Source organism: Siphateles boraxobius, unplaced genomic scaffold (genome assembly GCF_051911475.1).
Source record: "Siphateles boraxobius isolate OS27281-9 unplaced genomic scaffold, OSU_SipBor_1 16, whole genome shotgun sequence".
Taxonomy (NCBI): Eukaryota; Metazoa; Chordata; class Actinopteri; order Cypriniformes; family Leuciscidae; genus Siphateles; species Siphateles boraxobius.
The window spans coordinates 12,866,532-12,879,251 of NW_027508766.1; the positions used below are offsets into that span (position 1 = coordinate 12,866,532).

The 12,720-nt window shown below is 38.7% G+C and overlaps 1 protein-coding gene across 1 annotated transcript in view; it reads left to right on the forward strand.

Annotated features, from left to right (window-relative positions):
- Nucleotides 1–768: 768 nt before the first annotated feature.
- polr3g (polymerase (RNA) III (DNA directed) polypeptide G) overlaps nucleotides 769–12,720 on the forward strand; it is an 83,100-nt gene continuing 71,148 nt past the window's right edge. The window contains exon 1 of the mRNA XM_077231606.1: nucleotides 769–884. The gene's annotated coding sequence lies outside the window, so the exon portion shown is untranslated. The remainder of the gene's footprint in view (nucleotides 885–12,720) is intronic.

Genomic DNA, 12,720 nt, shown 5'->3' on the forward strand with positions numbered 1-12,720 from the left:
GGAGGACAGAAAGAGATGCTTGGGGACGGGCCTCACAAGTACTTGAAAAACAAGGGGAATAAAAAGGGTAAAGCATTATCACAATAATGCGCTGTTTTCAGGGGGTCACTGTTAAAAGCACTAAATTGAGGGACAAGCAAAAAGCTCTGGTTTAGTACTTTGCCTCACACCCTGCTGTCTGAAATGGGACAGGAGAAAGAGCTCTCTTGCAGCATTAAACCATTATATGTTTGCCATCTTCTCTTCTCAGACACGATTTAAAAAAAAAAATCCCTGCTGTTGGAATGCATCAGGCCTGATGTTTTCTTTCAAAATCCCTCAAACCCTTGTAGCAACAAGCTGCACTTTGCACCTTATTGTAATATTCCTGTTGTATGGTATTTTATGCAAAGCGCCAACATTTACTTCAGTGTATTTGCTTTTATAGGGTTTTTAAAATGCTGTGAATGTTGTTCTTGTCAGAACAGATTCCATCAGTCCTTCGCAGTCGCGTTGCAATGAAACTATCGAAACTGTCTTAATTTCAACAGTCGAGTCTAAATCAAAGAGCCCTGGGTAATGTTTCAAAGAGAACTCCCACAGAATGGTCATTTACAGGTCTATAGCTTATGTTTGTCTGGTTAAGACGCATGCCCAGAGGCAAGTTACCTTCCTTAACAGTGGTGTTGTCTTGAACGTCAAGAGGAACCCTCTCTACCCACAATTCATTTCCCTCTCAGTCACGCCACCCTGTTGGCAGCCTGGCAGAATTGGCCGGGACCCGAAAGCCGTCTCTGTGTGAATGGACATCTATTTTCACTTCTCGGCGGGACTGCCAATTCACCTGGGCACGTTTCCACGCTGCTGTCTTCAAAGGACCCATGCCTCATCCTGAAACACATCAAGTAAGACTTCATTTCAGTAAAGATTAGGAGGTCTACCACAATATTTTGACGTCCTATAATTCTCATAAAAGTTAGTTACATGTGTGTAAATACATCAACAAATTGTACTGACACCTCAGGCCCTGGCTGTGCTTTGATGGTGTTTCTGTATTCGTTTTCAAGCTGTGAAAAGTGAATGATGGCTATTAATAAGTGACGTTTAAAATTGCTGTACTGCCTGGCAGCACATTTGAACACTGTAAATGGACACAGTTTATATATACAGCCACATCATATATACCACGTCCTACCAGACACCAGTTTCCGGCGACAAGCAATTTGTTTTTCCATTCTGAATCTGAAGCTGCTACTGCATATCTGATATTTAATGTACAGTTATACAGAGCACAATTTTGGACCAATGATATTATAAGTTGTGTGGAGCAACTGATCCCATAGCGCATTGTTGCTGAAATAGATATTGAAAGTGGCTGATTTTAATAAAAATTCTAATTTAAATAAAAGAGACAGCTTTTATCGCTTGCCACTTTGCATTATTCCACCTGGTAAGATTTTTATTTGTTTAAATTTTCCTTTTTTCCTTTCCTTTAGTGTGTAATGTATCTGTTTGTGCATGTATAAGATCTGCAAAGTTACAAAATTCATAGTCTTTCACAAAAGGGATGTGCTGCAGACCTGCATTACAGTTTGAAATGTTGGCATAATACCTGCCAGAGGCATACGCAAAGAAGATGAGGCTTCAGCAAGTGTCACCATGTCATGGAGACACGGTGTTTCAATACAAAAGCAAGACCCATGTTTTGGCCTTCCAAAAATGGATGAAATTAAGAATCAGTGGTTAAGATTTATTTAAAACGTTTTTCAGTGTTGGGGGTTATACTACGGGGCTGTTGAATGTTTGATTCTGATTGGTTGACGGACGTTCTAAAGTGTGCAATTATTTGCAGGGAAACGCACGGCTAAAGTAGTTCCAGGCAGGTCTTGACCGCATTACAGTTCCATATCACTTCGCCAAATGATTTCAGTTATTTCAAAGGTCTTTACAGCCTACAGCAAATAAATATGGTAAATAATAGGATAAAAACTTAATTATTTCAATGTTTTATGCCACAAAATTATTTTGTATCATGGATTTATTAGTTACTATGGAAAAGCACATATCTCTTTCTCGTGCTCTCTCCCACTCCAATGCACACACATATAGTATGAACACACACTCACGTGTTGTAAGCACTGTTCTGACGATTTTATCACTAAAATAGTTTAGCAACTTAAAAGGTACATGAAGTTTCTCACAAGCGAGGTGCAGATAAACAACACAAACTGAACACTGTTGAGAGACGCACAGACTGAGGTAATTCACACACGCTTAATCTCTCTCTCTCTCTTTCAGAGTGCATGCTGGGAGTGAATGGAGCGTTTGTGAGTGTGAGCTTGATAGTGACTCGTGCTTTGTTTTTCTTTTCCTCGATCTTTTTTCCCTTTTTTGTGTATGGTTTAGAATCATTTCGTTTTTTGGTAGGCACTTTTTTTTGTGTAGGGGGGTGGGTGGTTTGGGTGTGTGAGGATCGTGGTGGTTCCAGGTGAGCAGGGTTTGAGTTCACTCACGCGTCGTCACGGAGTAAAAGTGGCATCTACAGTGAGTTTGGAGAGTTGTAGTTTGGCTGTGGGGGAAATTGTGGGACATGAAAATATAATGTCTGCCTCTAGGATGAACAGTGCTATTGTTTTTTTTTAATACAATAGAAAAGACAAATTAAGTAGTTCAGAGGGGAATTATTCTCGACGTTGTTATCACTCCCGTTTTGCCACTTTCATTACCGTCTAAAAGAGTCATCCTCTCGAATGTCCCGCCGTTTATTAGTGATGTCGATGATTAGTGAATCGAAAGTGCAAAAGATGTTGAAAATGAGGAAGACAAAGGTGAGTCAAGCGATAAAGTAGATTCAGAAATTGTTATGGGGGATGTTCGGGAGGTTGACAGTAGGCCTAATGAAATTGGTTCAGAACAAACAGTGTTTATAAGGCCATTAAAAAGGAAGAAGTCAGATAAAGTTCATGATTATAGACAACAAAAGAAATTAGATCTTGAAGATGTTACTGATCAGATCGATTCAGAGAGTGACAGTGAGTTATCTGACTCAAGTGTTACTTTGTCACAAAGTGAGTTTTCCAGCCGCAACTACAATGTAGATGACATTAAACTGTTCCTTAAGTCAACTAAGAATAAGAGGGGGGTTTTAGTCAATGAGTACTTCTCAGATGTAGGACAGTTTGTGGAAAAAAAACCCAAAGAATGTTATGACTGAAAGCTGTTTTTCAAACAAGGAGGTGTACCATTTAAAGAAAATAGTGCAAAAACTTAACATGAGTTTAAATGATGGCAGTGAAAAAGCTTAAATCTTTGATTATGAATCGTAGTCTGATTTTATTTTTATTTTTAAGCATGATTGAAGTGTGTATTGCATCATTGAATGTGAGGTAACACTTCCTTTTACAGTCCTGTTCCCGATGTAGCCTACATACTATGTACTTATTATAGTAATTACAATAACTGGGTAATAACTAGGTACTGACCCTAAACCTACCCCTAAACCTAACCTTAACCCATGTACTTACCTTATATTACCCAGTACTTTCTTAGGTGAGTACACTGTAAGGACACGTAAGTTAACGCACTGCAAAATTAAGCATTATTACCCAGTACTTCCTTAGGTAAGTACACTGTAAGTACACATAAGTTAACGTACTGTAAAAGGAAGCGTTACCGAATGTGAATTGTGCAAGAAATAGCAAAAAAAGAGTTCTGTTATTAAACAGAAAAAAAAAATAGATGTTATGTTTATCCAAGAGACACACAGTGTGGTATTTCTGTCCTCAGTCACAATACCACACTTAGTGGTGGTGTGGGTATTTTATTTACTAAGAGTTTTAGTCCAGTCTCTTATCAAGTTGATGAGATTGTGAAAGGAAGACTTTTAAAAATCAGAGCTACTTTTGAAAAATATGCCTATGCTTTTGTTTGTTTATGCACCAACGTCAGCAATGGAAAGATTGGTGTTTTTAGATGCACTTAGTTCCACTTTACAAAGATGCAGTACTGAAGAATATCTATTTTTAGGAGGAGATTTTAATTGTACTGTAAATAATATTAACAGAAATCACATTGAGCCCCATATGCCTTCACGTGAACGTCTCAATAAGATGATTAATGAGAATGAATCATCTCTCTCTCTAACTGCATTAGTCTGCTATTAGTGGCTCAAGTCTCCGTTACTAGCTCTAAAATGACTTTTTGGAATAAACGACAGAGGCTTGGGATTAGATGCGTAAGAAATTAGTTTCACACACAAGAGTGTTTTAAGAACAATAACCTGACAAACATCTTGAAATGCACTATATTGTCATAAGTATTGGAACACCCCTCCAAATCATTGAATTCAGGTGTTCCAATCACTTCCATGGCCACAGATGTATAAAATCAAGCACATATGCATGCAGACTACTTCTACAAACATTTGTGAAAGAATGGGTTGCCTTGGTAATGGGTTGATAGGTTACCTCCTGTGCAAAAGGTCCTTTCGTGAAATGTCCTTGCTACTAAATACTCCACGGTTAAATGTTAGTGGTATTATTACAAAGTGGAAGCAATTGGGAACAACAGCAAGTCAGCCATGAAGTTGTAGGCCACGTAAAATCACAGAGCGGGGTCAGCGCATGCTGAGGCGCACAGTGCACAGAGGTCGTCAACTTTCTGCAGAGTCAATAGCTACAGAATTCCAAACTTTGTGTGGCCTTCAGATAAGCTCAAGAACAGCGCGTAGAGAGCTTCATGGAATGGGTTTCCATGGCCAAGCAGCAGCATCCAGGCCTTACATCACCAAGTGCAATACAAAGCGTCGATGCAGTGGTGTAAAGCACACCACCACTGGGCGCTAGAGCAGTGGAGATGTGTTCTCTGGAGTGACGAATCACTCTTCTCTGTAGGGCTGCAACTAACGATTATTTTGATAATCGATTAATCGGACGATTATTTTTTCGATTAATCGATTAATCGGATAGAAATTAAATTAGATTTTTTTTTTATTATAACTAAATAAAACCGTAAATCAGGGTATTTATGTGTAAAAGTGTACTTTAAAAAGTGCAAAAGCCACACATTGAGTTATACTAATATCAATATTTGCATTGTTTTTAATGATAATTGCTGATGGCAAGTTGACAAACATGATTATTGTTAAAAAAATGATATCCAACATATTATGTTTTAACACAATTTTTGTTAAAACAAATTTACACAGACATGTTGTTCAGATGTGAATATCTGAACTAAAAACAAACTAAAAACATCTAAAATATATAATTAATTTAATTTTTTATTTAAAATTAATTATATATAAGGAATATAAGGATAAAGAATATAATATATATTATATATAATATATAAAAGAATAATATAAGGATAAATTGATTAAATAAATATAGAAAGACTGAAAACAATTGTGTGAACGTAGAGCCGCAGTAGATCGCGTTTGAAAAACAATTAAAACTTAGTAGACAAATGCTATAAAAAGAGAACGGAATGGAGGTAACGTTACCCAGCAAGCTAACAGGCTTGAGTAAAGGACAGGAGAAATTATGCATTAGTGCACAAGCATTCGCTGAAAACCACTGAGTACAGTGACTAAAAAACAATCTTTTACTGCTGCTGTTATTAACTGCCTTTATATTTAGTGCTTCGCTTTGTAAAGACCGTTTTAATTTAACCTATTTCTGCGGTAGCGCTATTTTAATCCATCACTTACGTTGCGAGCGAACTGATTGCGCAACCTGATGCTCGAGACAAAATACAGACATCCCAAGATCCCGGAAGTCCCGAGAGTCTCCCCCATATTGATTGCGGCTCCCTGATGCCCGCGAATTAGTTCAAACTCCCGAAATCTAGAGCGCGCAAGCAAGAGCGTGCATGCGAGACAGAAGAGACTGCTCCAAACCGTGTAGCGCGCGCGCTCGGCAGAGCGCCTGAGGGAGAGAGACCTTGCGTGTGTGTGCGTACCAGTAAACGATCCCCGTGACGTAAGCAGACCAACTAATCGATAATGACATTCGTTGACAACGATTTTCATAATCGATTATAATCGATTTTATCGATTAGTTGTTGCAGCCCTACTTCTCTGTCTGGCAATCCAATGGACGAGTCTGGGGTGGGGGGTTATGGTGTGGGGTTGTTTTTCAGGGGTTGGGCTTAGCCCCTTAGTTCCAGTGAAAGGAACTTTTAATGCTTCAACATACCAAGACATTTTGGACAATTTGATGCTTCCAACTTTGTGGGAACAGTTTGGGGATGGCCCCTTCCTATTCCAACATGACTGCACACCAGTGCACAAAGGAAGTTCCATAAAGACATGGATGAGCGAGTTTGGTGTGGAAGAACTTGACTGGCTTGCACAGAGTCCTGACCTCAACCCAATAGAACATCTTTGGGATGAATTAGAGTGGAGACTGCAAGCTAGGCCTACTCGTTACAAGTAGTTAGTGTACAACATTAGTGCCTAACCTCACAAATGGGCTTCAAAGGTCAAAAATTTCCATAAACACACTCCTAAACCTTGTGGAAAGCCTTCCCAGAAGAGTTGAAGCTATTATAGCTGCAAAGGGTGGACCAACTCCACATAAAAACCTACGGATTAAGAATGGGATTTCATTAAAGTTCGTGTGCATGTGTGTGTGTGTGTGTGTGTGTGTACGTACGTCCTGGTAGTCCCCCCACAAAGATGGCAATACCAGTAATATTTGACCTTGTAGGGGCTTGTAAATCATACAGAATCTAAGGGTGTATTCACACCAGGAAAGTCCGATAGTTCACTTGCTTTGGTCCGGACCAAATAATATTTTTTTTTTTTTTTTTTTGGTACGGTTCGCTTTCACATTGCTCTTTTTACAAGTTAACCAAAATTTGTAAACAAAACCACACGTGTGTCGTGTCGACTCGGTGTAATTGGTTGTTGCGTTAAATCTTACCCAGATACAATAGTGCTATTTTCTGATTGGCTAACAACACCAGAGGAGACGCGCTTGATTCCTGCCGGTTCCACAGTGAGAGCGGCGCGGCCAGAGTTTTGGGCGCTGCGGCATATTAAATATATTACAAATAGTTTTTCAGCGTGAGAAATACAATGTGTGGCGGGAGAGCGTGACAAAAGACCGAAATGAGTGACTGTCACGCTCAATGCATGACACTTGAGAGCCCTGTCACTCATTCATTCATTAATTCTATTCCAATGATGCACACACGACGCGCAGAAAGACGCGCAACAGTATCGTGTGGCCAGACAGCGCGCCGGAATGGAATGTAGTAGGCTACAACAGATCACTTTCCCATAACGCAACTCCGTCTCCGACTACGGAAGCCTGTTAACTCAAAGGCACAGTGCTTTCTTGCAATTGGGTCGGTTCATGTTCACACCGTAAACGAACGGTACCAGAGTTCGTTTGGAACCGTACCGAGACCACCTCTTCAGCTAGGTCTCGGTTCGGTTGGTTGGTCCGCACACGAGTTCGATTGCTGTATTCACACATGCCCAAAAGGCCCGCACCAAGGGGGTAAACGAACTAGAGTTCGATTCAATCGAACCAAACTAGGCAGGTGTGAATACACCCTAAAATAGCAGAAAGTTTTGTGTGATGGGTAGGTCTAGTGTAAGAGGATAGAATATACAGTTTGTACAGTATAAAACCATTATGTCTATGAAAAGTCCCCATAAAACATGGAAACCCAACGTGTGTGTGTGTGTGTGTGTGTGTGTGTGTGTGTGTGTGTGTGTGTGTGTGTGTGTGTGTGTGTGTGTACAGTAAAAACAGTAATATTGTGAAATATTACTACAATTAAAAATAATGAATTTACCCCAGTTTTCAGAGTCACATGATCCTTCCAAAATCTTTCTAATATGCAGCTTTATTAGTCACAGAAGAATTGGTAGAATGTGGTAGTCACCGCAGAATTGCCGTTTACTAGCGTAAAGTAAAAAAAATGGTGAGTCCTAAAGCATAAGTATTGGAGAAATCTGTCCAAAGTTCTATACTCTTTGTTGAAACTTGCATTACATTTCTCAAGTGAAAGTCATGACCCACTTTGTCTCAATTTGATAATTTACACTTCAGTTACTTTTGCCATACGAACCTCATGAATTCGAGAGTGTGACTTAACAAGCAGAGAATGCGTGATGCACATAATTGCATGAGCAACATGGGACAATATCACACTGGGTTTCTGACCACACGCATAATTGTGCTTTATATATGTGCGTCACAGCAATAAGTGCTTCTCTGTTGCAAATCAAGACATGAGGAACATATGTGAATGGTGTCTTTGTGGCATTTAATTTATTTTCTGTCACTAACGTCTATAATTGTATACAATGCTAAGAATGTTATCTGTGCGGATCAGACAGCTGTGTAATTCAAGCCACCTGGGCTCCCAGGACAGAGAAAGTGAGGGATATTGTTGTTGCACTTGACCTTCTATGGCTTTTTGAAGGGGCCTTTGGGCTATGATTCTTGGAATAATAGTTAAAGATCAGGATACATATACATGTCACTTTTCCAATCATCCACACACTTAGGGATGGACTTACGGAACATCCTCATGTATTAGTGCCTCTTGACACCTTTCATGTTGTATTGAACTGATTCAATTGAGTAAAATCTCAAATTAATGTGTTAACATTAAAAAAATGAATAAATCTAATAATGGATAATGTAAACAGAAATATCTCTCTGAATGAGACTATAATCGTTTTTCATGTCAGGTTAGAGGACTCGGGGGAAACGCTTTAGACTAAAGCTTTTGGCTTAATGTAGGCAGCCATTAGGCTTTTTCAGGGGATTTCCAGTTCTTGGCCAGTCTCTCCAGCTAATGGAGATTCAGGAAAACTGCGGCCAAAAGGTTAATGAGAGAATGTCCATTTCTGTTTACCAATCTGATGTCCTTTGGGACTCATGACACAGAAAAAAAAAGAAAAAAAACATTAAGGGTCCTTAAGAAAACTTCTTTACACTCAGACACAATAATATAAACAAGTTTCATTGTAGTTTTTCCCCGTTTTATACTTTCCTAACTCCTAGTTTAAAGAAAAAATATACTGACTAAAAAAAGAACAGTGCCTGATACTTGACTACAGACAAATGCAACATATTCACTGATTCTTGAGACATGGAGAAAAAAAAACAAAGAAAAAACATGTGCCACATATATACTAGCCATTAGCTTTTAAAACATTTCAATTTCCGTGAAATTAATCCAAGATGCTCACAAGAAAGACCCTAACACACAAATTCAAAATCATTTTATTTAATATTTTAGCAAAAATAATGATTTTACATTATCATTCATTATCCCACCACCTGTCCTGACCGTAAATAAATATTTCTTATAGATTAAATTACTATAGATTAAAGGTCCTGCATAAGTAAGATGTTAATAATATTCCTCGGGGGGAATAATATATTTCTTTCTTTGTTCTGTGTAGCCTGTCCCATATCTCAAGAATCAGTTAACAAAGTGTGAAATCATTTAAATGAGGAGTCATGTTTGAATTCCTAAGCTAAATCATTCATAACTGTTTTGGTTTCTATTCGATGAGGCCAAAAGTTATACACATTTATGTCCTTCATGAATTTTCAGATTTGAATATCTATAATAATATTAAATTAACTGATACTTTTCTCATATACATATGCAATCATCATTAAGAAAATACAGCCTATTTTGCTGCTATAAACCATGAAGGTCATTGGTAGGTCACTATTTACTCATCTTAAAGTTGTGAAAAAAAAAACTTTAAGAGCCAATAAATAAGCATGCCCAATATGATTACTGTTGTGGCTTCCCCTCATAAGACTCTGATAAAAGCAAGCAAAGTGAGAGAATTACTGTGAATTAGTTTGTCGCTTTGACCAGCCCAGAACGTCAAGCCTTGGCTGGATTTTGAAAAAGCATTTTTCCTGCCAATTAGCCTCTATGCTCTGTGCTCCTGGCATCTCTCAAATCCTGCACAACCTGTTGATATATCTCTGGCAATTTGTCACAATCTGCCACAGCAGTGATATACAGAAAGTCCCTTGTGTGGCCTCCCAGAATGCCCCGCTGCAAAAACTCAGGTCCGTGGGAACAACAAATGGGAAGGAACGCAACAGCACTTCCCACAAGCAAAAGACAGCTGTAATCCTGTAACCCTTCCCTAGACGTGCGGCATACACATACAAACACAGACACACACAAACACAGACACACACAGACAGACAGACACACACACACAGACACACACAGACACACACACACACACACACACACACGAGGGGGGACAGTACATCCTAAACACTTGGGATCAGGCATTGAAAAATTGGATACAAAGTGGGTATAAATGGAAAAGAAAAAGGAAAAGTATGTAAGTACCCAAAGGATGCAGTTTTTTTTGTGTGCAAAATTCATCGTTAAATGCACAAACATATACAATACATTCACACGTGACTTTCTTCCCACTCGATTTCTGATAGCACGGGTGAATTTATGCTACTTCCGTTGCAGTGTCCTAGATTGGCTCCACACATTCATCACCCGAGCTCTCAGAAGGAAAAGCTGTGGCCACCGGCTGTCATTCAGCTCCGCTCCCACAGCGCCACAGTAGCACTGATAAAACAAACAGCGCTGGACTAGCAAAACCCACTCGTTAGACTCCTCTCTTCTCCCTCTCTCCCTCTCTGTTCTCTAAGGGGGTGTAATCCTGAGGACTGGGTTACGGGCTTAAGGAGAAGGGTTGAGCGTTGTATGAGCTCACTAGCCTCAGAGGAGCAGATCTAAGGCCAAAAGTGTAGAGTGGAAGTTGCTGGAACATTAATCTCATTAATTTAAGCACAGTCATCGCTTTTCCTCTGCTGGCTGCCTGTTCTCTTATAACGCGAGACACACATACATACAAGCTTATGTGCCAAAATGGCACTCAAGAACAAAAAGTTACCAAATATATGACAGCCCCCACTAAGTTACCTTTGTTCAGGGACCTGCATAGTTTTTCCCTTTACCATAATGTAGAAAAGCTCCTGATTTATTCACAGCTCATGTCATTTTAAACCTGTATGACTTACTGGCACTCTTTTTGATATTTAGTAAACATAAAACGTTTGGGGTCAGTAAGATTTTATTTATTCATATTTTAATATGATAATTTTAAAGTGCCCCTATTATGCTTTTTCAAATATTACCTTTCATGCAATGTGTAGTGTATGTATGTGAATGTAAACATTCTGCACATTTGTGAAGCCGAAAGTGCATGATCAAAAAGTTACTGTCTCTCAAAAGAAAGAATTGACTCTGAACCGCCTAAACGAGTCGTCAGTAATTCAAATCCCAATGGGTGTATATATATATATATATATATATATATATATATATATATATATATATATATATATATATAAATTATGTTCTTTTGAACTTTATTTTGGTTTCCAAAATATATTAAGCAGCACTGTTTTCAACAGTGATAATAATTACAATTGTTTAATGAGCAGCAACACAGCATATTAGAGTGATTTCTGAAGGATCATGTGACACTGATGACTGGAGAAATTATGCTGAAAATTCAGCTTTGACATCACAGGAATAAATTACATTTATAAATATATATTAAAATAGAAAATAGTCATTCTAAATATTTCACAATTTATTGTTTTAACTGTATTTTTAATTAAATAAATGCAGTCTTGGTGAAAATAATAGTATTCTTTCAAAAATATTTAAATTTACATCTTACCAACCTCAAACTTTTAAATTGTAGTTTATAAAGAAAAATATTTGAAAAAATATTAATATATTATTCTTAGTATTATAGCTCAGAATAGTGTGTCGTCTGAAATTTTGCATCCTTTAAGTCATGGCTTGAAGTGATATATTTTAATGTATATCGGAGGAAACTATTTTCAGTGAATAACTCCCATTTCATCACACAAAGCTATCAAATTGGTTCAAACATCTTGAAATATAGTACATGAATCATATGGAGCACAATGAAACTTTTATCATACATTTTGGAGCCATTCACTTTTATTATACTGAAAATCGCAGCCAGTACATTCAACATTCCCCATTTTGTTTTTCACAGAAACAAAAATTCAAAAAGGTTTAGAACGACATGAAGGTGAGTAAATGTCTTTTTAGGATGAACTGTACCTTTAAAAGAGGTCAACTAACAACCTGAACTAAATGCATAATCACTTTCCTGACTGTGGCACAAAATAAAAGCGCATCAGCCCTCCGAGTGCACTCAGGTCATTCAGAGCTGCGACTCCTGCACACGACCCAACTGATCAAAGAACACGGAGGAGCGCGGCTCTCGCCCGAGAGCTTCTAGTTAAGATTGCTAAGGTACAGAGCTGCCCTCATGCAACCCGCTGTGAGTTAGTCACGCCTGGGAGAGGTGAAGAGAACCCCTCACTGTGAGCAAGGTATTGGTAATGAGGGGTGGGAAGTGAGGGGTACGGAGGGGGGGACAGCACTGAGAGCAAGAGTCAAAAAAAAGGCAATTAAGTGAGTATCACAGATACTGAGATAGAGTCCAAGGTGCTGAACCCTGGGTGGTAAAGATCAAGTGCTAGCAGGAAGTCATTTTGTGGTTGTAGTTGTATGACGAAAGGCGAGCGGAACTGCAGTGGAAGCTCATTATCTGACACTGTTTGATGACTAGCTGGGAGGACAAAGTGAGCATGTGCTTTTGAATGCAGTTTTGAGTGAGAACACTTGTTAGACATGTGCAACTTCAGGGATCTGCACCGGTGCATT